Here is a 25,358-nt window from a genome sequence, read left to right on the forward strand (position 1 = left end):
TTTTTTACCTCTTTCCTTCTCTCTATCCATCCATCTATTAGCCATACCATTACAAAAAAGGTCTTTTTATCTAAAAATAAATATTATTATTTTTAACATTCTCCTTCTCTCTATCCATCCATCTATTAGCCATGCCATTACAAAAAAAAAGTCTTCTTATCTTCTCCGTTTCACATGATTAATGTTGTCATTGAAGCTAAATTAATCAGAATAACATGACCAGAGGGAGACACAAAAGAGATATGCTCCAGGAGCCGCTTCTTCAAAACTTGTAATCTGGATCGTTTTGATCCATTTGTTCAGAAAATGTCACTGCTGGATTATCCATATTATGAATAATTGCGATTAAAAAGTACAGCATTTTAAAAAGTAATCTCGATCACAAAATATAGGATTACAAATCCAGATAATTTGTATCCAGATTACAAATTTTGAAAAAGCAGCTCCCGGTGAGCCTCCAACTCACAACCGCAGCATCCTGCCGTATAAGTACCACACACAAAACAAGTGCACCACATGGAGCACCGTGAGGAGATCTCAGAAAAATTGAGGGAAGCTGTCAAAACAAAATAACCTTACTGTCCACCAAGTCCTGGGACAGTTTTGTAGACCTTCAGTTTAGCACACCGAGCAGCTGGCAAGTGTGGGGCATTGCGGCTTAGATGGTTAAAGCACCTGCCTTGTAAACAGGAGATCCTGGGTTTCAATCAAATTAATCCAAAAAAACACACATAAACATTTACAACTCTGGCGGAACTCAAACCCGCAACCTTTGCATCACACTACACAGCCAGTCTAAAAGTCCAGCACACTATCCATTGCGCCACAGAGCCCTGCACTGTTGTAACTGGCACGGCAAAGTTGAGGTAAGAACACACACACATTTCAGGATGGAAAGCAAAGCACACAGCTTACCCTGGAAATCAAAGGGGCCAGTTGCACAAAGCAAGGACTCAAAACCAACAGGGGATGTAGCTCAGTGGTAGAGCGCATGATTTGCATGTATGAGGCCCCGGGTTCAATCCCCGGCATCTCCAGGTGGTATTTCTTTACCCCGTTCTTCCATGAAATCACAATTTGTTGTTTATTAAAAACTCTCTTCCATCACCCAGCCCTTTCTGGTTTCATTCATTCAATCAATCTATCCAACTTTTGATTTATAAATGTCAATATTATTTATTTTATTAATCACTATCTAACTTTTGATTAATAATTATAAACATATATATATATATATATTTTTTTTTTTCTCTATCTATATTTTGATTTCTAAAAATAAATATTATTTTTTACCTCTTTCCTTCTCTCTATCCATCCATCTATTAGCCATACCATTACAAAAAAGGTATTTTTATCTAAAAATAAATATTATTATTTTTAACTTTCTCCTTCTCTCTATCCATCCATCTATTAGCCATGCCATTACAAAAAAAAAGTCTTCTTATCTTCTCCGTTTCACATGATTAATGTTGTCATTGAAGCTAAATTAATCAGAATAACAGGACCAGAGGGAGACACAAAAGAGATATGCTCCAGGAGCCGGTTCTTCAAAACTTGTAAGCTGGATCGTTTTGATCCATTTGTTCAGAAAATGTCACTGCTGGATTATCCATATTATGAATAACTGCGATTAAAAAGTCCAGCATTTTAAAAAGTAATCTCGATCACAAAATATAGGATTACAAATCCAGATAATTTGTATCCAGATTACAAGTTTTGAAAAAGCAGCTCCCGGTGAGCCTCCAACTCACAACCGCAGCATCCTGCCGTATAAGTACCACACACAAAACAAGTGCACCACATGGAGCACCGTGAGGAGATCTCAGAAAAATTGAGGGAAGCTGTCAAAACAAAATAACCTTACTGTCCACCAAGTCCTGGGACAGTTTTGTAGACCTTCAGTTTAGCACACCGAGCAGCTGGCAAGTGTGGGGCATTGCGGCTTAGATGGTTAAAACACCTACCTTGTAAACAGGAGATCCTGGGTTTGAATCAAATTAATCCAAAAAAACACACGTAAACATTTACAACTCTGGCGGAATTAAAACCCGCAACCTTTGCATCACACTACACAGCCAGTCTAAATGTCCAGCATACTATCCATTGCGCCACAGAGCCCTGCACTGTTGTAACTGGCACAGCAAAGTTGAGGTAAGAAAACACACACATTTCAGGATGGAAAGCAAAGCACACAGCTTACCCTGGAAATCAAAGGGGCCAGTTGCACAAAGCAAGGACGCAAAGCCAACAGGGGATGTAGCTCAGTGGTAGAGCGCATGATTTGCATGTATGAGGCCCCGGGTTCAATCCCCGGCATCTCCAGGTGGTATTTCTTTACCCCGTTCTTCCATGAAATCACAATTTGTTGTTTATTAAAAACTCTCTTCCATCACCCAGCCCTTTCTGGTTTCATTCATTCAATCAATCTATCCAACTTTTGATTTATAAATGTCAATATTATTTATTTTATTAATCACTATCTAACTTTTGATTAATAATTATAAACATATATATATATATATATATTTTTTTTTTCTCTATCTATATTTTGATTTCTAAAAATAAATATTATTTTTTACCTCTTTCCTTCTCTCTATCCATCCATCTATTAGCCATACCATTACAAAAAAGGTATTTTTATCTAAAAATAAATATTATTATTTTTAACTTTCTCCTTCTCTCTATCCATCCATCTATTAGCCATGCCATTACAAAAAAAAAGTCTTCTTATCTTCTCCGTTTCACATGATTAATGTTGTCATTGAAGCTAAATTAATCAGAATAACAGGACCAGAGGGAGACACAAAAGAGATATGCTCCAGGAGCCGGTTCTTCAAAACTTGTAAGCTGGATCGTTTTGATCCATTTGTTCAGAAAATGTCACTGCTGGATTATCCATATTATGAATAACTGCGATTAAAAAGTCCAGCATTTTAAAAAGTAATCTCGATCACAAAATATAGGATTACAAATCCAGATAATTTGTATCCCGATTACAAGTTTTGAAAAAGCAGCTCCCGGTGAGCCTCCAACTCACAACCGCAGCATCCTGCCGTATAAGTACCACACACAAAACAAGTGCACCACATGGAGCACCGTGAGGAGATCTCAGAAAAATTGAGGGAAGCTGTCAAAACAAAATAACCTTACTGTCCACCAAGTCCTGGGACAGTTTTGTAGACCTTCAGTTTAGCACACCGAGCAGCTGGCAAGTGTGGGGCATTGCGGCTTAGATGGTTAAAGCACCTGCCTTGTAAACAGGAGATCCTGGGTTTCAATCAAATTAATCCAAAAACACACACTTAAACATTTACAACTCTGGCGGAACTCAAACCCGCAACCTTTGCATCACACTACACAGCCAGTCTAAAAGTCCAGCACAATATCCATTGCACCACAGAGCCCTGCACTGTTGTAACTGGCACGGCAAAGTTGAGGTAAAAAAACACACACATTTCAGGATGGAAAGCAAAGCACACAGCTTACCCTGGAAATCAAAGGGGCCAGTTGCACAAAGCAAGGACTCAATGCCAACAGGGGATGTAGCTCAGTGGTAGAGCGCATGCTTTGCATGTATGAGGCCCCGGGTTCAATCCCCGGCATCTCCAGGTGGTATTTCTTTACCCCGTTCTTCCATGAAATCACAATTTGTTGTTTATTAAAAATTCTCTTCCATCACCCAGCCCTTTCTGGTTTCATTCATTCAATCAATCTATCCAACTTTTGATTTATAAATGTCAATATTATTTATTTTATTAATCACTATCTAACTTTTGATTAATAATTATAAACATATATATATATATATTTTTTTTTTCTCTATCTATATTTTGATTTCTAAAAATAAATATTATTTTTTACCTCTTTCCTTCTCTCTATCCATCCATCTATTAGCCATACCATTACAAAAATGGTCTTTTTATCTAAAAATAAATATTATTATTTTTAACTTTCTCCTTCTCTCTGTCCATCCATCTATTAGCCATGCCATTACAAAAAAAAGTCTTCTTATCTTCTCCGTTTCACATGATTAATGTTGTCATTGAAGCTAAATTAATCAGAATAACAGGACCAGAGGGAGACACAAAAGAGATATGCTCCAGGAGCCGCTTCTTCAAAACTTGTAATCTGGATCGTTTTGATCCATTTGTTCAGAAAATGTCACTGCTGGATTATCCATATTATGAATAATTGCGATTAAAAAGTCCAGCATTTTAAAAAGTAATCTCGATCACAAAATATAGGATTACAAATCCAGATAATTTGTATCCAGATTACAAATTTTGAAAAAGCAGCTCCCGGTGAGCCTCCAACTCACAACCGCAGCATCCTGCCGTATAAGAACCACACACAAATCAAGTGCACCACATGGAGCACCGTGAGGAGATCTCAGAAAAATTGAGGGAAGCTGTCAAAACAAAATAACCTTACTGTCCACCAAGTCCTGGGACAGTTTTGTAGACCTTCAGTTTAGCACACCGAGCAGCTGGCAAGTGTGGGGTATTGCGGCTTAGATGGTTAAAACACCTGCCTTGTAAACAGGAGATCCTGGGTTTGAATCAAATTAATCCAAAAAAACACACGTAAACATTTACAACTCTGGCGGAATTCAAACCCGCAACCTTTGCATCACACTACACAGCCAGTCTAAATGTCCAGCATACTATCCATTGCGCCACAGAGCCCTGCACTGTTGTAACTGGCACAGCAAAGTTGAGGTAAGAAAACACACACATTTCAGGATGGAAAGCAAAGCACACAGCTTACCCTGGAAATCAAAGGGGCCAGTTGCACAAAACAAGGACGCAAAGCCAACAGGGGATGTAGCTCAGTGGTAGAGCGCATGCTTTGCATGTATGAGGCCCCGGGTTCAATCCCCGGCATCTCCAGGTGGTATTTCTTTGCCCCGTTCTTCCATGAAATCACAATTTGTTGTTTATTAAAAACTCTCTTCCATCACCCAGCCCTTTCTGGTTTCATTCATTCAATCAATCTATCTATCTTTTGATTTATAAATGTCAATAATATTTATTTTATTAATCACTATCTAACTTTTGATTTATAATTATAAACATATATATATATATATATTTTCTCTATCTATATTTTGATTTCTAAAAATAAATATTATTTTTTACCTCTTTCCTTCTCTCTATCCATCCATCTATTAGCCATACCATTACAAAAAAGGTCTTTTTATCTAAAAATAAATATTATTATTTTTAACTTTCTCCTTCTCTCTATCCATCCATCTATTAGCCATGCCATTACAAAAAAAAAGTCTTCTTAACTTCTCCGTTTTACATGATTAAAGTTGTCATTGAAGCTAAATTAATCAGAATAACAGGACCAGAGGGAGACACAAAAGAGATATGCTCCAGGAGCCGCTTCTTCAAAACTTGTAATCTGGATCGTTTTGATCCATTTGTTCAGAAAATGTCACTGCTGGATTATCCATATTATGAATAATTGCGATTAAAAAGTCCAGCATTTTAAAAAGTAATCTCGATCACAAAATATAGGATTACAAATCCAGATAATTTGTATCCAGATTACAAGTTTTGAAAAAGCAGCTCCCGGTGAGCCTCCAACTCACAACCGCAGCATCCTGCCGTATAAGTACCACACACAAAACAAGTGCACCACATGGAGCACCGTGAGGAGATCTCAGAAAAATTGAGGGAAGCTGTCAAAACAAAATAACCTTACTGTCCACCAAGTCCTGGGACAGTTTTGTAGACCTTCAGTTTAGCACACCGAGCAGCTGGCAAGTGTGGGGCATTGCGGCTTAGATGGTTAAAGCACCTGCCTTGTAAACAGGAGATCCTGGGTTTGAATCAAATTAATCCAAAAAAACACACGTAAACATTTACAACTCTGGCAGAACTCAAACCCGCAACCTTTGCATCACACTACACAGCCAGTCTAAAAGTCCAACACACTATCCATTGCGCCACAGAGCCCTGCACTGTTGTAACTGGCACGGCAAAGTTGAGGTAAGAAAACACACACATTTCAGGATGGAAAGCAAAGCACACAGCTTACCCTGGAAATCAAAGGCGCCAGTTGCACAAAGCAAGGACTCAAAGCCAACAGGGGATGTAGCTCAGTGGTAGAGCACATGATTTGCATGTATGAGGCCCCGGGTTCAATCCCCGGCATCTCCAGGTGGTATTTCTTTAACCCGTTCTTCCATGAAATCACAATTTGTTGTTTATTAAAAATTCTCTTCCATCACCCAGACCTTTCTGGTTTCATTCATTCAATCAATCTATCTATCTTTTGATTTATAAATGTCAATATGATTTATTTTATTAATCACTATCTAACTTTTGATTTATAATTATAAACACATATATATATATATATATATATATATATATATATATATATATTTTTTTTTTCTCTATCTATATTTTGATTTCTAAAAATAAATATTATTTTTTACCTCTTTCCTTCTCTCTATCCATCCATCTATTAGCCATACCATTACAAAAAAGGTCTTTTTATCTAAAAATAAATATTATTATTTTTAACTTTCTCCTTCTCTCTATCCATCCATCTATTAGCCATGCCATTACAAAAAAAAAGTCTTCTTAACTTCTCCGTTTTGCATGATTAATGTTGTCATTGAAGCTAAATTAATCAGAATAACAGGACCAGAGGGAGACACAAAAGAGATATGCTCCAGGAGCCGCTTCTTCAAAACTTGTAATCTGGATCGTTTTGATCCATTTGTTCAGAAAATGTCACTGCTGGATTATCCATATTATGAATAATTGCGATTAAAAAGTCCAGCATTTTAAAAAGTAATCTCGATCACAAAATATAGGATTACAAATCCAGATAATTTGTATCCAGATTACAAGTTTTGAAAAAGCAGCTCCCGGTGAGCCTCCAACTCACAACCGCAGCATCCTGCCGTATAAGTACCACACACAAAACAAGTGCACCACATGGAGCACCGTGAGGAGATCTCAGAAAAATTGAGGGAAGCTGTCAAAACAAAATAACCTTACTGTCCACCAAGTCCTGGGACAGTTTTGTAGACCTTCAGTTTAGCACACCGAGCAGCTGGCAAGTGTGGGGCATTGCGGCTTAGATGGTTAAAGCACCTGCCTTGTAAACAGGAGATCCTGGGTTTGAATCAAATGAATCCAAAAAAACACACGTAAACATTTACAACTCTGGCGGAACTCAAACCCGCAACCTTTGCATCACACTACACAGCCAGTCTAAAAGTCCAACACACTATCCATTGCGCCACAGAGCCCTGCACTGTTGTAACTGGCACAGCAAAGTTGAGGTAAGAAAACACACATTTCAGGATGGAAAGCAAAGCACACAGCTTACCCTGGAAATCAAAGGGGCCAGTTGCACAAAGCAAGGACTCAAAGCCAACAGGGGATGTAGCTCAGTGGTAGAGCGCATGCTTTGCATGTATGAGGCCCCGGGTTCAATCCCCGGCATCTCCAGGTGGTATTTCTTTACCCCGTTCTTCCATGAAATCACAATTTGTTGTTTATTAAAAACTCTCTTCCATCACCCAGCCCTTTCTGGTTTCATTCATTCAATCAATCTATCCAACTTTTGATTTATAAATGTCAATATTATTTATTTTATTAATCACTATCTAACTTTTGATTTATAATTATAAACATATATATATATATATATATATATATATATATATATATATATATATATATATATATATATTTTCTCTATCTATATTTTGATTTCTAAAAATAAATATTATTTTTTACCTCTTTCCTTCTCTCTATCCATCCATCTATTAGCCATACCATTACAAAAAAGGTATTTTTATCTAAAAATAAATATTATTATTTTTAACTTTCTCCTTCTCTCTATCCATCCATCTATTAGCCATGCCATTACAAAAAAAAAGTCTTCTTATCTTCTCCGTTTCACATGATTAATGTTGTCATTGAAGCTAAATTAATCAGAATAACAGGACCAGAGGGAGACACAAAAGAGATATGCTCCAGGAGCCGCTTCTTCAAAACTTGTAATCTGGATCGTTTTGATCCATTTGTTCAGAAAATGTCACTGCTGGATTATCCATATTATGAATAATTGCGATTACAAAGTCCAGCATTTTAAAAAGTAATCTCGATCACAAAATATAGGATTACAAATCCAGATAATTTGTATCCAGATTACAAGTTTTGAAAAAGCAGCTCCCGGTGAGCCTCCAACTCACAACCGCAGCATCCTGCCGTATAAGTACCACACACAAAACAAGTGCACCACATGGAGCACCGTGAGGAGATCTCAGAAAAATTGAGGGAAGCTGTCAAAACAAAATAACCTTACTGTCCACCAAGTCCTGGGACAGTTTTGTAGACCTTCAGTTTAGCACACCGAGCAGCTGGCAAGTGTGGGGCATTGCGGCTTAGATGGTTAAAGCACCTGCCTTGTAAACAGGAGATCCTGGGTTTGAATCAAATTAATCCAAAAAAACACACGTAAACATTTACAACTCTGGCGGAACTCAAACCCGCAACCTTTGCATCACACTACACAGCCAGTCTAAAAGTCCAACACATTATCCATTGCGCCACAGAGCCCTGCACTGTTGTAACTGGCACGGCAAATTTAAGGTAAGAAAACACACACATTTCAGGATGGAAAGCAAAGCACACAGCTTACCCTTTAAATCAAAGGTGCCAGTTGCACAAAGCAAGGACTCAATGTCAACAGGGGATGTAGCTCAGTGGTAGAGCGCATGATTTGCATGTATGAGGCCCCGGGTTCAATCCCCGGCATCTCCAGGTGGTATTTCTTTAACCCGTTCTTCCATGAAATCACAATTTGTTGTTTATTAAAAACTCTCTTCCATCACCCAGCCCTTTCTGGTTTCATTCATTCAATCAATCTATCTATCTTTTGATTTATAAATGTCAATATTATTTATTTTATTAATCACTATCTAACTTTTGATTTATAATTATAAACACATATATATATATATATATATATATATATATATATATTTTTTTTTTTTTTTTTTTTTTTCTCAATCTATATTTTGATTTCTAAAAATAAATATTATTTTTTACCTCTTTCCATCTCTCTATCCATCCATCTATTAGCCATACCATTACAAAAAAGGTCTTTTTATCTAAAAATAAATATTATTATTTTTAACTTTCTCCTTCTCTCTATCCATCCATCTATTAGCCATGCCATTACAAAAAAAAAGTCTTCTTAACTTCTCCGTTTTACATAATTAATGTTGTCATTGAAGCTAAATTAATCAGAATAACAGGACCAGAGGGAGACACAAAAGAGATATGCTCCAGGAGCCGCTTCTTCAAAACTTGTAATCTGGATCGTTTTGATCCATTTGTTCAGAAAATGTCACTGCTGGATTATCCATATTATGAATAATTGCGATTAAAAAGTCCAGCATTTTAAAAAGTAATCTCGATCACAAAATATAGGATTACAAATCCAGATAATTTGTATCCAGATTACAAGTTTTGAAAAAGCAGCTCCCGGTGAGCCTCCAACTCACAACCGCAGCATCCTGCCGTATAAGTACCACACACAAAACAAGTGCACCACATGGAGCACCGTGAGGAGATCTCAGAAAAATTGAGGGAAGCTGTCAAAACAAAATAACCTTACTGTCCACCAAGTCCTGGGACAGTTTTGTAGACCTTCAGTTTAGCACACCGAGCAGCTGGCAAGTGTGGGGCATTGCGGCTTAGATGGTTAAAGCACCTGCCTTGTAAACAGGAGATCCTGGGTTTGAATCAAATGAATCCAAAAAAACACACGTAAACATTTACAACTCTGGCGGAACTCAAACCCGCAACCTTTGCATCACACTACACAGCCAGTCTAAAAGTCCAACACACTATCCATTGCGCCACAGAGCCCTGCACTGTTGTAACTGGCACGGCAAAGTTGAGGTAAGAAAACACACACATTTCAGGATGGAAAGCAAAGCACACAGCTTACCCTGGAAATCAAAGGGGCCAGTTGCACAAAGCAAGGAATCAAAGCCAACAGGGGATGTAGCTCAGTGGTAGAGCGCATGATTTGCATGTATGAGGCCCCGGGTTCAATCCCCGGCATCTCCAGGTGGTATTTCTTTACCCCGTTCTTCCATGAAATCACAATTTGTTGTTTATTAAAAACTCTCTTCCATCACCCAGCCCTTTCTGGTTTCATTCATTCAATCAATCTATCTATCTTTTGATTTATAAATGTCAATATTATTTATTTTATTAATCACTATCTAACTTTTGATTTATAATTATAAACACATATATATATATATATATATATATATATATTTTTTCTCTATCTATATTTTGATTTCTAAAAATAAATATTATTTTTTACCTCTTTCCTTCTCTCTATCCATCCATCTATTAGCCATACCATTACAAAAAAGGTCTTTTTATCTAAAAATAAATATTATTATTTTTAACTTTCTCCTTCTCTCTATCCATCCATCTATTAGCCATGCCATTACAAAAAAAAAGTCTTCTTAACTTCTCCGTTTTACATAATTAATGTTGTCATTGAAGCTAAATTAATCAGAATAACAGGACCAGAGGGAGACACAAAAGAGATATGCTCCAGGAGCCGCTTCTTCAAAACTTGTAATCTGGATCGTTTTGATCCATTTGTTCAGAAAATGTCACTGCTGGATTATCCATATTATGAATAATTGCGATTAAAAAGTCCAGCATTTTAAAAAGTAATCTCGATCACAAAATATAGGATTACAAATCCAGATAATTTGTATCCAGATTACAAGTTTTGAAAAAGCAGCTCCCGGTGAGCCTCCAACTCACAACCGCAGCATCCTGCCGTATAAGTACCACACACAAAACAAGTGCACCACATGGAGCACCGTGAGGAGATCTCAGAAAAATTGAGGGAAGCTGTCAAAACAAAATAACCTTACTGTCCACCAAGTCCTGGGACAGTTTTGTAGACCTTCAGTTTAGCACACCGAGCAGCTGGCAAGTGTGGGGCATTGCGGCTTAGATGGTTAAAGCACCTGCCTTGTAAACAGGAGATCCTGGGTTTGAATCAAATTAATCCAAAAAAACACACGTAAACATTTACAACTCTGGCGGAACTCAAACCCGCAACCTTTGCATCACACTACACAGCCAGTCTAAAAGTCCAACACACTATCCATTGCGCCACAGAGCCCTGCACTGTTGTAACTGGCACGGCAAAGTTGAGGTAAGAAAACACACACATTTCAGGATGGAAAGCAAAGCACACAGCTTACCCTGGAAATCAAAGGCGCCAGTTGCACAAAGCAAGGACTCAAAGCCAACAGGGGATGTAGCTCAGTGGTAGAGCACATGATTTGCATGTATGAGGCCCCGGGTTCAATCCCCGGCATCTCCAGGTGGTATTTCTTTAACCCGTTCTTCCATGAAATCACAATTTGTTGTTTATTAAAAATTCTCTTCCATCACCCAGACCTTTCTGGTTTCATTCATTCAATCAATCTATCTATCTTTTGATTTATAAATGTCAATATGATTTATTTTATTAATCACTATCTAACTTTTGATTTATAATTATAAACACATATATATATATATATATATATATATATATATATATATATATATATTTTTTTTCTCTATCTATATTTTGATTTCTAAAAATAAATATTATTTTTTACCTCTTTCCTTCTCTCTATCCATCCATCTATTAGCCATACCATTACAAAAAAGGTCTTTTTATCTAAAAATAAATATTATTATTTTTAACTTTCTCCTTCTCTCTATCCATCCATCTATTAGCCATGCCATTACAAAAAAAAAGTCTTCTTAACTTCTCCGTTTTGCATGATTAATGTTGTCATTGAAGCTAAATTAATCAGAATAACAGGACCAGAGGGAGACACAAAAGAGATATGCTCCAGGAGCCGCTTCTTCAAAACTTGTAATCTGGATCGTTTTGATCCATTTGTTCAGAAAATGTCACTGCTGGATTATCCATATTATGAATAATTGCGATTAAAAAGTCCAGCATTTTAAAAAGTAATCTCGATCACAAAATATAGGATTACAAATCCAGATAATTTGTATCCAGATTACAAGTTTTGAAAAAGCAGCTCCCGGTGAGCCTCCAACTCACAACCGCAGCATCCTGCCGTATAAGTACCACACACAAAACAAGTGCACCACATGGAGCACCGTGAGGAGATCTCAGAAAAATTGAGGGAAGCTGTCAAAACAAAATAACCTTACTGTCCACCAAGTCCTGGGACAGTTTTGTAGACCTTCAGTTTAGCACACCGAGCAGCTGGCAAGTGTGGGGCATTGCGGCTTAGATGGTTAAAGCACCTGCCTTGTAAACAGGAGATCCTGGGTTTGAATCAAATGAATCCAAAAAAACACACGTAAACATTTACAACTCTGGCGGAACTCAAACCCGCAACCTTTGCATCACACTACACAGCCAGTCTAAAAGTCCAACACACTATCCATTGCGCCACAGAGCCCTGCACTGTTGTAACTGGCACGGCAAAGTTGAGGTAAGAAAACACACACATTTCAGGATGGAAAGCAAAGCACACAGCTTACCCTGGAAATCAAAGGGGCCAGTTGCACAAAGCAAGGAATCAAAGCCAACAGGGGATGTAGCTCAGTGGTAGAGCGCATGATTTGCATGTATGAGGCCCCGGGTTCAATCCCCGGCATCTCCAGGTGGTATTTCTTTACCCCGTTCTTCCATGAAATCACAATTTGTTGTTTATTAAAAACTCTCTTCCATCACCCAGCCCTTTCTGGTTTCATTCATTCAATCAATCTATCTATCTTTTGATTTATAAATGTCAATATTATTTATTTTATTAATCACTATCTAACTTTTGATTTATAATTATAAACACATATATATATATATATATATATATATATATTTTTTCTCTATCTATATTTTGATTTCTAAAAATAAATATTATTTTTTACCTCTTTCCTTCTCTCTATCCATCCATCTATTAGCCATACCATTACAAAAAAGGTCTTTTTATCTAAAAATAAATATTATTATTTTTAACTTTCTCCTTCTCTCTATCCATCCATCTATTAGCCATGCCATTACAAAAAAAGTCTTCTTAACTTCTCCGTTTTACATGATTAATGTTGTCATTGAAGCTAAATTAATCAGAATAACAGGACCAGAGGGAGACACAAAAGAGATATGCTCCAGGAGCCGCTTCTTCAAAACTTGTAATCTGGATCGTTTTGATCCATTTGTTCAGAAAATGTCACTGCTGGATTATCCATATTATGAATAATTGCGATTAAAAAGTCCAGCATTTTAAAAAGTAATCTCGATCACAAAATATAGGATTACAAATCCAGATAATTTCTATCCAGATTACAAATTTTGAAAATCAGCTCCCGGTGAGCATCCAACTCACAACCGCAGCATCCTGCCGTATAAGTACCACACACAAAACAAGTGCACCACATGGAGCACCGTGAGGAGATCTCAGAAAAATTGAGGGAAGCTGTCAAAACAAAATAACCTTACTGTCCACCAAGTCCTGGGACAGTTTTGTAGACCTTCAGTTTAGCACACCGAGCAGCTGGCAAGTGAGGGGCATTGCGGCTTAGATGGTTAAAGCACCTGCCTTGTAAACAGGAGATCCTGGGTTTGAATCAAATTAATCCAAAAACACACACGTAAACATTTACAACTCTGGCGGAACTCAAACCCGCAACCTTTGCATCACACTACACAGCCAGTCTAAAAGTCCAACACACTATCCATTGCGCCACAGAGCCCTGCACTGTTGTAACTGGCACGGCAAAGTTGAGGTAAGAAAACACACACATTTCAGGATGGAAAGCAAAGCACACAGCTTACCCTGGAAATCAAAGGGGCCAGTTGCACAAAGCAAGGACTCAATGTCAACAGGGGATGTAGCTCAGTGGTAGAGCGCATGTTTTGCATGTATGAGGCCCCGGGTTCAATCCCCGGCATCTCCAGGTGGTATTTCTTTAACCCGTTCTTCCATGAAATCACAATTTGTTGTTTATTAAAAACTCTCTTCCATCACACAGACCTTTCTGGTTTCATTCATTCAATCAATCTATCTATCTTTTGATTTATAAATGTCAATATTATTTATTTTATTAATCACTATCTAACTTTTGATTTATAATTATAAACATATATATATATATATATATATATATATATATATATATATATATATATTTTTCTCTATCTATATTTTGATTTCTAAAAATAAATATTATTTTTTACCTCTTTCCTTCTCTCTACCATCCATCTATTAGCCATCCCATTATAAAAAAGGTATTTTTATCTAAAAAATAAATATTATTATTTTTAACTTTCTCCTTCTCTCTATCCATCCATCTATTAGCCATGCCATTACAAAAAAAAAGTCTTCTTATCTTCTCCGTTTCACATGATTAATGTTGTCATTGAAGCTAAATTAATCAGAATAACAGGACCAGAGGGAGACACAAAAGAGATATGCTCCAGGAGCCGGTTCTTCAAAACTTGTAATCTGGATCTTTTTGATCCATTTGTTCAGAAAATGTCACTGCTGGATTATCCATATTATGAATAATTGCGATTAAAAAGTCCAGCATTTTAAAAAGTAATCTCGATCACAAAATATAGGATTACAAATCCAGATAATTTGTATCCAGATTACAAGTTTTGAAAAAGCAGCTCCCGGTGAGCCTCCAACTCACAACCGCAGCATTCTGCCGTATAAGTACCACACACAAAACAAGTGCACCACATGGAGCACCGTGAGGAGATCTCAGAAAAATTGAGGGAAGCTGTCAAAACAAAATAACCTTACTGTCCACCAAGTCCTGGGACAGTTTTGTAGACCTTCAGTTTAGCACACCGAGCAGCTGGCAAGTGTGGGGCATTGCGGCTTAGATGGTTAAAGCACCTGCCTTGTAAACAGGAGATCCTGGGTTTGAATCAAATGAATCCAAAAAAACACACGTAAACATTTACAACTCTGGCGGAACTCAAACCCGCAACCTTTGCATCACACTACACAGCCAGTCTAAAAGTCCAACACACTATCCATTGCGCCACAGAGCCCTGCACTGTTGTAACTGGCACAGCAAAGTTGAGGTAAGAAAACACACACATTTCAGGATGGAAAGCAAAGCACACAGCTTACCCTGGAAATCAAAGGGGCCAGTTGCACAAAGCAAGGAATCAATGCCATCAGGGGATGTAGCTCAGTGGTAGAGCGCATGCTTTGCATGTATGAGGCCCCGGGTTCAATCCGCGGCATCTCCAGGTGGTATTTCTTTGCCCCGTTCTTCCATGAAATCACAATTTGTTGTTTATTAAAAACTCTCTTCCATAACCCAGCCCTTTCTGGTTTCATTCATTCAATCACTCTATCTATCTTTTGATTTATAAATGTCAATAATATTTATTTTATTAATCACTATCTAACTTTTGATTTATAATTATAAACATATACATATATATATATATATATATATATATATATATATATATATATATATATATATTTTTTTTTCTCTATCTATATTTTGATTTCTAAAAATAAATATTATTTTTAACCTCTTTCCTTCTCTCTATCCATCCATCTATTAGCCATGCCATTACAAAAAAAGTCTTCTTATCTTCTCCGTTTCACATGATTAATGTTGTCATTGAAGCTAAATTAATCAGAATAACAGGACCAGAGGGAGACACAAAAGAGATATGCTCCAGGAGCCGGTTCTCAAAACTTGTAATCTGGATCGTTTTGATCCATTTGTTCAGAAAATGTCACTGCTGGATTATCCATATTATGAATAATTGCGATTAAAAAGTCCAGCATTTTAAAAAGTAATCTCAATCACAAAATATAGGATTACAAATCCAGATAATTTGTATCCAGATTACAAATTTTGAAAAAGCAGCTCCCGGTGAGCCTCCAACTCACAACCGCAGCATCCTGCCGTATAAGTACCACACACAAAACAAGTGCACCACATGGAGCACCGTGAGGAGATCTCAGAAAAATTGAGGGAAGCTGTCAAAACAAAATAACCTTACTGTCCACCAAGTCCTGGGACAGTTTTGTAGACCTTCAGTTTAGCACACCGAGCAGCTGGCAAGTGAGGGGCATTGCGGCTTAGATGGTTAAAGCACCTGCCTTGTAAACAGGAGATCCTGGGTTTGAATCAAATTAATCCAAAAAAACACACGTAAACATTTACAACTCTGGCGGAACTCAAACCCGCAACCTTTGCATCACACTACACAGCCAGTCTAAAAGTCCAACACACTATCCATTGCTCCACAGAGCCCTGCACTGTTGTAACTGGCACAGCAAAGTTGAGGTAAGAAAACACACACATTTCAGGATGGAAAGCAAAGCACACAGCTTACCCTGGAAATCAAAGGGGCCAGTTGCACAAAGCAAGGACTCAAAGCCAACAGGGGATGTAGCTCAGTGGTACAGCACATGCTTTGCATGTGTGAGGCCCCGGGTTCAATCCCCGGCATCTCCTGGTGGTATTTCTTTACCCCGTTCTTCCATGAAATCACAATTTGTTGTTTATTAAAAACTCTCTTCCATCACCCAGCCCTTTCTGGTTTCATTCATTCAATCAATCTATCTATCTTTTGATTTATAAATGTCAATATTATTTATTTTATTAATCACTATCTAACTTTTGATTTATAATTATAAACATATATATATATATATATATATATATATATATATATATATTTTTTTTTTTTTCTCTATCTATATTTTGATTTCTAAAAATAAATATTATTTTTTACCTTTTTCCTTCTCTCTATCCATCCATCTATTAGCCATACCATTACAAAAAAGGTATTTTAATCTAAAAATAAATATTATTATTTTTAACTTTCTCCTTCTCTCTATCCATCCATCTATTAGCCATGCCATTACAAAAAAAAAGTCTTCTTATCTTCTCTGTTTCACATGATTAATGTTGTCATTGAAGCTAAATTAATCAGAATAACAGGACCAGAGGGAGACACAAAAGAGATATGCTCCAGGAGCCGGTTCTTCAAAACTTGTGATCTGGATCGTTTTGATCCATTTGTTCAGAAAATGTCACTGCTGGATTATCCATATTATGAATAATTGCGATTAAAAAGTCCAGCATTTTAAAAAGTAATCTCGATCACAAAATATAGGATTACAAATCCAGATAATTTGTATCCAGATTACAAATTTTGAAAATCAGCTCCCGGTGAGCATCCAACTCACAACCGCAGCATCCTGCCGTATAAGTACCACACACAAAACAAGTGCACCACATGGAGCACCGTGAGGAGATCTCAGAAAAATTGAGGGAAGCTGTCAAAACAAAATAACCTTACTGTCCACCAAGTCCTGGGACAGTTTTGTAGACCTTCAGTTTAGCACACGAGCAGCTGGCAAGTGTGGGGCATTGCGGCTTAAATGGTTAAAGCACCTGCCTTGTAAACAGGAGATCCTGGGTTTGAATCAAATTAATCCAAAAAAACACACGTAAACATTTACAACTCTGGCGGAACTCAAACCCGCAACCTTTGCATCACACTACACAGCCAGTCTAAAAGTCCAACACACTATCCATTGCGCCACAGAGCCCTGCACTGTTGTAACTGGCACAGCAAAGTTGAGGTAAGAAAACACACACATTTCAGGATGGAAAGCAAAGCACACAGCTTACCCTGGAAATCAAAGGGGCCAGTTGCACAAAGCAAGGACTCAAAGCCAACAGAGGATGTAGCTCAGTGGTAGAGCGCATGCTTTGCATGTATGAGGTCACAGGTTCAATCCCCGGCATCTCCAGGTGGTATTTCTTTACCCCGTTCTTCCATGAAATCACAATTTGTTGTTTTAAAAACTCTCTTCCATCACCCAGCCCTTTCTGGTTTCATTCATTCAATCAATCTATCTTTAGATTTATAAATGTCAATATTATTTATTTTATTAATCACTATCTAACTTTTGATTTATAATTAGAAAATATATATATATATATATATATATATATATATATATATTTTCTATATATATATTTTGATTTCTAAAAATAAATATTATTTTTTACCTCTTTCCTTCTCTCTATCCATCCATCTATTAGACATACCATTACAAAAAAGGTCTTTTTATCTAAAAATAAATATTATTATTTTTAACTTTCTCCTTCTCTCTATCCATCCATCTATTAGCCATGCCATTACAAAAAAAAGTCTTCTTATCTTCTCCGTTTCACATGATTAATGTTGTCATTGAAGCTAAATTAATCAGAATAACAGGACCAGAGGGAGACACAAAAGAGATATGCTCCAGGAGCCGCTTCTTCAAAACTTGTAATCTGGATCGTTTTGATCCATTTGTTCAGAAAATGTCACTGCTGGATTATCCATATTATGAATAATTGCGATTAAAAAGTCCAGCATTTTAAAAAGTAATCTCGATCACAAAATATAGGATTACAAATCCAGATAATTTGTATCCAGATTACAAATTTTGAAAAAGCAGCTCCCGGTGAGCCTCCAACTCACAACCGCAGCATCCTGCCGTATAAGTACCACACACAAAACAAGTGCACCGCATGGAGCACCGTGAGGAGATCTCAGAAAAATTGAGGGAAGCTGTCAAAACAAAATAACCTTACTGTCCACCAAGTCCTGGGACAGTTTTGTAGACCTTCAGTTTAGCACACCGAGCAGCTGGCAAGTGTGGGGCATTGCGGCTTAGATGGTTAAAGCACCTGCCTTGTAAACAGGAGATCCTGGGTTTGAATCAAATTAATCCAAAAAAACACACGTAAACATTTACAACTCTGGCGGAACTCAAACCCGCAACCTTTGCATCACACTACACAGCCAGTCTAAAAGTCCAACACACTATCCATTGCGCCACAGAGCCCTGCACTGTTGTAACTGGCACAGCAAAGTTGAGGTAAGAAATCACACACATTTCAGGATGGAAAGCAAAGCACACAGCTTACCCTGGAAATCAAAGGGGCCAGTTGCACAAAGCAAGGACTCAAAACCAACAGGGGATGTAGCTCAGTGGTAGAGCGCATGCTTTGCATGTATGAGGCCCTGGGTTCAATCCCCGGCATCTCCAGGTGGTATTTCTTTACCCCGTTCTTCCATGAAATCACAATTTGTTTTTTATTAAAAACTCTCTTCCATCACCCAGCCCTTTCTGGTTTCATTCATTCAATCAATCTATTTATCTTTTGATTTATAAATGTCAATATTATTTATTTTATTAATCACTATCTAACTTTTGATTTATAATTATAAACATATATATATATATATATATATATATATATATATATATATATATATATATATATATTTTTTTTCTCTCTATCTATATTTTGATTTCTAAAAATAAATATTATTTTTTACCTCTTTCCTTCTCTCTATCCATCCATCTATTAGCCATACCATTACAAAAAAGGTCTTTTTATCTAAAAATAAATATTATTATTTTTAACTTTCTCCTTCTCTCTATCCATCCATCTATTAGCCATGCCATTACAAAAAAAAAGTCTTCTTAACTTCTACGTTTCACATGATTAATGTTGTCATTGAAGCTAAATTAATCAGAATAACAGGACCAGAGGGAGACACAAAAGAGATATGCTCCAGGAGCCGCTTCTTCAAAACTTGTAATCTGGATCGTTTTGATCCATTTGTTCAGAAAATGTCACTGCTGGATTATCCATATTATGAATAATTGTGATTAAAAAGTCCAGCATTTTAAAAAGTAATCTCGATCACAAAATATAGGATTACAAATCCAGATAATTTCTACCCAGATTACAAATTTTGAAAAAGCAGCTCCCGGTGAGCCTCCAACTCACAACCGCAGCATCCTGCCGTATAAGTACCACACACAAAACAAGTGCACCGCATGGAGCACCGTGAGGAGATCTCAGAAAAATTGAGGGAAGCTGTCAAAACAAAATAACCTTACTGTCCACCAAGTCCTGGGACAGTTTTGTAGACCTTCAGTTTAGCACACCGAGCAGCTGGCAAGTGTGGGGCATTGCGGCTTAGATGGTTAAAGCACCTGCCTTGTAAACAGGAGATCCTGGGTTTGAATCAAATTAATCCAAAAAAACACACGTAAACATTTACAACTCTGGCGGAACTCAAACCCGCAACCTTTGCATCACACTACACAGCCAGTCTAAAAGTCCAACACACTATCCATTGCGCCACAGAGCCCTGCACTGTTGTAACTGGCACAGCAAAGTTGAGGTAAGAAAACACACACATTTCAGGATGGAAAGCAAAGCACACAGCTTACCCTGGAAATCAAAGGGGCCAGTTGCACAAAGCAAGGACTCAAAACCAACAGGGGATGTAGCTCAGTGGTAGAGCGCATGCTTTGCATGTATGAGGCCCTGGGTTCAATCCCCGGCATCTCCAGGTGGTATTTCTTTACCCCGTTCTTCCATGAAATCACAATTTGTTTTTTATTAAAAACTCTCTTCCATCACCCAGCCCTTTCTGGTTTCATTCATTCAATCAATCTATTTATCTTTTGATTTATAAATGTCAATATTATTTATTTTATTAATCACTATCTAACTTTTGATTTATAATTATAAACATATATATATATATATATATATATATATATATATATATATATATATATTTTCTCTATCTATATTTTGATTTCTAAAAATAAATATTATTTTTTACCTCTTTCCTTCTCTCTATCCATCCATCTATTAGCCATACCATTACAAAAAAGGTCTTTTTATCTAAAAATAAATATTATTATTTTTAACTTTCTCCTTCTCTCTATCCATCCATCTATTAGCCATGCCATTACAAAAAAAAAGTCTTCTTAACTTCTACGTTTCACATGATTAATGTTGTCATTGAAGCTAAATTAATCAGAATAACAGGACCAGAGGGAGACACAAAAGAGATATGCTCCAGGAGCCGCTTCTTCAAAACCTGTAATTGGATCGTTTTGATCCATTTGTTCAGAAAATGTCACTGCTGGATTATCCATATTATGAATAATTGCGATTAAAAAGTCCAGCATTTTAAAAAGTAATCTCGATCACAAAATATAGGATTACAAATCCAGATAATTTGTATCCAATTACAAGTTTTGAAAAAGCAGCTCCCGGTGAGCCTCCAACTCACAACCGCAGCATCCTGACGTATAAGTACCGCACACAAAACAAGTGCACCACATGGAGCACCGTGAGGAGACGTCAGAACAATTGAGGGAAGCTGTCAAAACAAAATAACCTTACTGTCCACCAAGTCCTGGGACAGTTTTGTAGACCTTCAGTTTAGCACACCGAGCAGCTGGCAAGTGTGGGGCATTGCGGCTTAGATGGTTAAAGCACCTGTCTTGTAAACAGGTGATCCTGGGGGTGAATCACAGCAGTGCCTCTTTCATTTCTTCCCCCAAAGTTAAATGCATACCACCTTCTTCTAAAAAAACAAAAACAAACTTCAACTAATTAATCCAAAAACAGACATGTAAACATTTACAACTCTGGCAGGACTCAAACCCACAACCTTGGCATCACACCACATAACAGTGAAGCTCTACCATTCCTGGTTTACACCGATGCCAGTGAAGTAGGACTTGGGGCTGTGTTAGTCCAGAAGAAGGTGAGAAAGTAATAGCTTTTGCCTCAAGAATCCTACAGGGGGCTAAATGTAATTATTCGACAGCAGAGAAAGAATGTCTTGCAGTGGTTTGGGCTGTAGAAAAGTGGAGACACTACCTAGAGGGAACAGAATTTGAAGTTGTGACCGATCATGCCGCACTATCCTGGGTGTTTAATTCTCCCAAGACCAGCTCACGGCTTACAAGATGGACTATACGGCTTCAGCCATTTCAATTTAAGGTTCTGTATAGAAAAGGCAGTCTAAATATTGTACCAGATGCTCTTTCCAGGGCTCCTCTCTCTCCAGATCCTGTGGCAAGCCAATGCGCTTCCATGTCTAATACTCCGGCAAGCTTGGAGATACCAACCTCTTTACCAGAAATTCTACATGCACAATCATTAGATCCCATGCTCTGTGATATTAAAAGAAATCTGCAGTCATCTTCTGTTAAGAAACCTGATCATATCTCTTATGAGGAGCATCAAGGAGTTATATACAGAAGAGCTCCAACCAAAGGTGATGGTGTGAGCTATCAGTTGGTGGTTCCTGAAAGTTTGACAAACATCTTCCTAGAGCACTACCATGACAATCCGTTGGGAGGTCATCTCGGCCATTCAAAGACATTGCTGCGGATATTAAATAATGCTTGGTGGCCTACTATCCGGAAAGACGTCTGGAAACATGTCGAAACCTGCCTTACATGTCAGCAGTATAAATCCAGCAATCAAAAACCTGCTGGACTTCTTCAGTCAACTGAAGTGTCTGAACCAGGGGAGATGTTCGGTATTGATTTAATGGGACCATTTCCCCGCAGTAAGAAAGGCAATGTCTTTTTATTGGTCGTGGTAGATTACTTCACCAAATGGGTAGAGATGGTGGCTATTCAGGACAGCAAGACCACGAAGATAGCAAAGTTCTTGACCGAGGAGATTTTTACTCGCTGGGGTACGCCTAGATTTCTGTTGTCCGACAGAGGGGCCCAATTCACAGGCCAAATAATGAAAGATGTGTGTCAGATGTGGGGAGTAATACAAAAATTAACCACAAGTTATCATCCTCAAACCAATTTAACAGAGAGAATAAACAGGACGTTGAAGACCATGATCGCCTCATTTGTAGGGGAGAATCACCGGCTATGGGATCGGTGGTTACCAGAGTTTCAATTTGCAATTAACACTGCCCAGCAGGAAACCACAGGGTTTAGTCCGGCCGAACTAGCCTTGGGGAGGAAGCTGAAAGGTCCTCTTGACCGTTTGATCACTACAGCTCCACCTGCTAGCAGTCCTCAATATAACTTGTTAGAATGTCAACAGACGTTTTTAAATACGGTACGTCAGAGAGTAGAGGTAGCCCAAACCAGACAAGCCAAATATTATAATGCCCATCGGATAAATGTACAGTTCCTGGTGGGAGATTTGGTCTGGGTGCGAGCTCACCCGATCTCTGATGCCTCAATCAACTTTACCGCCAAGCTAGCACCTAAATGGACAGGTCCTTGCGTTGTATTAAAAAAGTTAGGCCCTGTCAATTACCGTGTGCAGGGGGTGCATCAACCAGACAAGGCTGATACAGTCCATGTAGTGAATTTGAAGCCCTATTTCAGTTCTAAAACCTCAGTACCTCCGGTGGGGGGGGGTATATGTAGCACTAGCTACATGAATGCAGCATAAGTAATTTGCTGCCTGCTGCTCTTAATTGAGTATCAGAATACCTGGCCAGGTTAAGTTAATTCTCTATTCAATTGCTAAATAAGTGATTTTGTCCTCATTTCGAAAATGGGCCTTTCAGATTCATAAGGTAAAACTTAGGTGAAGCTATATCAATTTACTGTCAGTTTTTGGTAAGGGGTTTATCTCTGCACTGGTCTCTCTTGTTTTAACTGAATGATCTTTTCCTTAATTTCCACATGGAAGTTCTAATTAGAGTCAGGTGTTGCTAATTGCCTTGGCAAAGGGCTTATTGAGCTTGATTTATCATTGTCTAAGTATCTTAATTGGGAGCTCTTTAAATATGGCTATTACTTCCTGGGAAGGGGGTGGTTCCTTTTTCTGGGGTGATTCTTTTTCGGGTGTGGTTTTTGTGGATGCAGAGTGTTTGTAGGAAAGAGCAGGGTTTTTTGAAGAAGAAGGTTGCTGTCTATAAAAGAGAGATCGGGAAGCAATGATCTGTTGGTTGTTAGAAAGTGTATTTTTTCTAATCTGCCATTTTCCAGTTTGAAAGTAACCAGTTATCTAATCTCCTGCCCAATTGAAACTATCCACATCATTCAAATTGTTTATTTTTATCCTAAAAGTAACAATGGTGACTAATCCATTTATTATCCAAATCATCACTTTTTGTCTCCTTACCTGGTTGGAAACTCCAAGCTCTACAGGACCAAGGAAGAACTGGGTGAGATCCCCTGATGGGGAGGAATCTTATCTTTCGCTGCTGGATTATCTGTTTTGTTCTGACTGTTTGGGATTATTATCATTTTGGTTTATTTATCAGGGTTTAATGAGCACCTCGCATAGAAGTCTCATTTTGTTTATTTATCGGGGTTTAACGAGCACCTCACATAGAAGTCTCATTTTGTTTATTTATCGGGGTTTAACGAGCACCTCGCATAGAAGTCTAATTTTGGTTTTTGTTGTTTTTTTGTTTTGTGTTTAAACTTTACTGACTCAACCTGAATTCTCAATATGGACCTGATATAACAGCTTGGGACTTTTAAAGTATTGATTGTGGTTGTTTCATGGACATTTTTTTCTATAAGAACTGCCTGATGGACTCTGTGATAAACACTTTAATCAACATGGGCATGTTAGGCTGTACATTTACTAAACGCTTGATCTGTCCTATATGATTAGTATTAATGTGGTCTCTGCTGAACATTTGTGAATGGTCCAAATGCTGTCTGATTAAAACTCATGTACACCAAATGTTTGATACCTCTGTCTACAACTATAATATTCCACACATATTCAATAACCTCTCCTATGTGAGTTTTGGTACTGTCTTCGGGTTTAATTTTCTTACTATTTTCTATGTGTTGTAAACAATCCTGCCTTACCCAGCAATTTTTCTTGGTTCTGTCGTGCAATCCTACTGCTTTGGAGAGTTTATATTGTTCAGGGTAGTTTACTTGTAATTCCGTCACAAAATACTAGTTATTGGATGTTGCTTAAGGATTGGGTTTGTTACAAGTGGCCACGTTACAAAATGCATGCCCGTGGTCATATCACAAAATGCATGCCCGTGGCCATGTCATGAAATGCTGCCTGTGGCCACATCACGAAATGCATGCCTGTGGCCATGTCACCAAATGCTGCCCGTGGCCATGTCACGAAATGCATGCCCGTGGTCATGTCACAAAATGCATGCCCATGGCCACGTCACGGAATGCATGCCCGTGGCTACGTCACGAAATGAATTCCTGTGGCCAAGTCACAAAATGCATGCCCGTGGCCACGTCACGAAATGCATGCCCGTGGTCATGATTCTGAATGCTGCCCGTGGTCATGTTACGAAATGCATGCCTGTGGTCATCTCATGATATTCATGCTCATGGCCATGTCATGAAATGCTGCCTGTGGCCACATCAGAAAATGCATGCACGTGGCCACGTCACAAAATGCATGACGGTGGCCACATCACAAAATGCATGCCTGTGGCCATGTCAAGAAATGCTGCCC

The 25,358-nt window shown here is 37.9% G+C and overlaps 15 non-coding genes across 15 annotated transcripts; all 15 read left to right on the forward strand.

Annotated features, from left to right (window-relative positions):
* Positions 1–965: 965 nt before the first annotated feature.
* Positions 966–1,037, forward strand: trnaa-ugc (transfer RNA alanine (anticodon UGC)). Its single transcript has one exon. It is a non-coding gene; the product is annotated as a tRNA-Ala (tRNA).
* Positions 1,038–2,250: 1,213 nt separating this feature from the next.
* On the forward strand, positions 2,251–2,322 carry trnaa-ugc (transfer RNA alanine (anticodon UGC)). The gene has a single exon. It is a non-coding gene; the product is annotated as a tRNA-Ala (tRNA).
* A 1,214-nt stretch (positions 2,323–3,536) lies between these two features.
* trnaa-ugc (transfer RNA alanine (anticodon UGC)) lies at positions 3,537–3,608 on the forward strand. Its single transcript has one exon. It is a non-coding gene; the product is annotated as a tRNA-Ala (tRNA).
* Positions 3,609–4,817: 1,209 nt separating this feature from the next.
* trnaa-ugc (transfer RNA alanine (anticodon UGC)) lies at positions 4,818–4,889 on the forward strand. The gene has a single exon. It is a non-coding gene; the product is annotated as a tRNA-Ala (tRNA).
* A 1,206-nt stretch (positions 4,890–6,095) lies between these two features.
* Positions 6,096–6,167, forward strand: trnaa-ugc (transfer RNA alanine (anticodon UGC)). The gene has a single exon. It is a non-coding gene; the product is annotated as a tRNA-Ala (tRNA).
* Positions 6,168–7,403: 1,236 nt separating this feature from the next.
* On the forward strand, positions 7,404–7,475 carry trnaa-ugc (transfer RNA alanine (anticodon UGC)). Its single transcript has one exon. It is a non-coding gene; the product is annotated as a tRNA-Ala (tRNA).
* A 1,248-nt stretch (positions 7,476–8,723) lies between these two features.
* Positions 8,724–8,795, forward strand: trnaa-ugc (transfer RNA alanine (anticodon UGC)). Its single transcript has one exon. It is a non-coding gene; the product is annotated as a tRNA-Ala (tRNA).
* A 1,245-nt stretch (positions 8,796–10,040) lies between these two features.
* On the forward strand, positions 10,041–10,112 carry trnaa-ugc (transfer RNA alanine (anticodon UGC)). The gene has a single exon. It is a non-coding gene; the product is annotated as a tRNA-Ala (tRNA).
* Positions 10,113–11,334: 1,222 nt separating this feature from the next.
* Positions 11,335–11,406, forward strand: trnaa-ugc (transfer RNA alanine (anticodon UGC)). Its single transcript has one exon. It is a non-coding gene; the product is annotated as a tRNA-Ala (tRNA).
* A 1,240-nt stretch (positions 11,407–12,646) lies between these two features.
* Positions 12,647–12,718, forward strand: trnaa-ugc (transfer RNA alanine (anticodon UGC)). The gene has a single exon. It is a non-coding gene; the product is annotated as a tRNA-Ala (tRNA).
* A 1,219-nt stretch (positions 12,719–13,937) lies between these two features.
* trnaa-ugc (transfer RNA alanine (anticodon UGC)) lies at positions 13,938–14,009 on the forward strand. The gene has a single exon. It is a non-coding gene; the product is annotated as a tRNA-Ala (tRNA).
* Positions 14,010–15,246: 1,237 nt separating this feature from the next.
* Positions 15,247–15,318, forward strand: trnaa-ugc (transfer RNA alanine (anticodon UGC)). The gene has a single exon. It is a non-coding gene; the product is annotated as a tRNA-Ala (tRNA).
* Positions 15,319–16,478: 1,160 nt separating this feature from the next.
* trnaa-ugc (transfer RNA alanine (anticodon UGC)) lies at positions 16,479–16,550 on the forward strand. Its single transcript has one exon. It is a non-coding gene; the product is annotated as a tRNA-Ala (tRNA).
* Positions 16,551–19,075: 2,525 nt separating this feature from the next.
* Positions 19,076–19,147, forward strand: trnaa-ugc (transfer RNA alanine (anticodon UGC)). Its single transcript has one exon. It is a non-coding gene; the product is annotated as a tRNA-Ala (tRNA).
* A 1,250-nt stretch (positions 19,148–20,397) lies between these two features.
* trnaa-ugc (transfer RNA alanine (anticodon UGC)) lies at positions 20,398–20,469 on the forward strand. The gene has a single exon. It is a non-coding gene; the product is annotated as a tRNA-Ala (tRNA).
* Positions 20,470–25,358: the final 4,889 nt, after the last annotated feature.

Source organism: Acipenser ruthenus, chromosome 39 (genome assembly GCF_902713425.1).
Source record: "Acipenser ruthenus chromosome 39, fAciRut3.2 maternal haplotype, whole genome shotgun sequence".
Taxonomy (NCBI): domain Eukaryota; kingdom Metazoa; phylum Chordata; class Actinopteri; order Acipenseriformes; family Acipenseridae; genus Acipenser; species Acipenser ruthenus.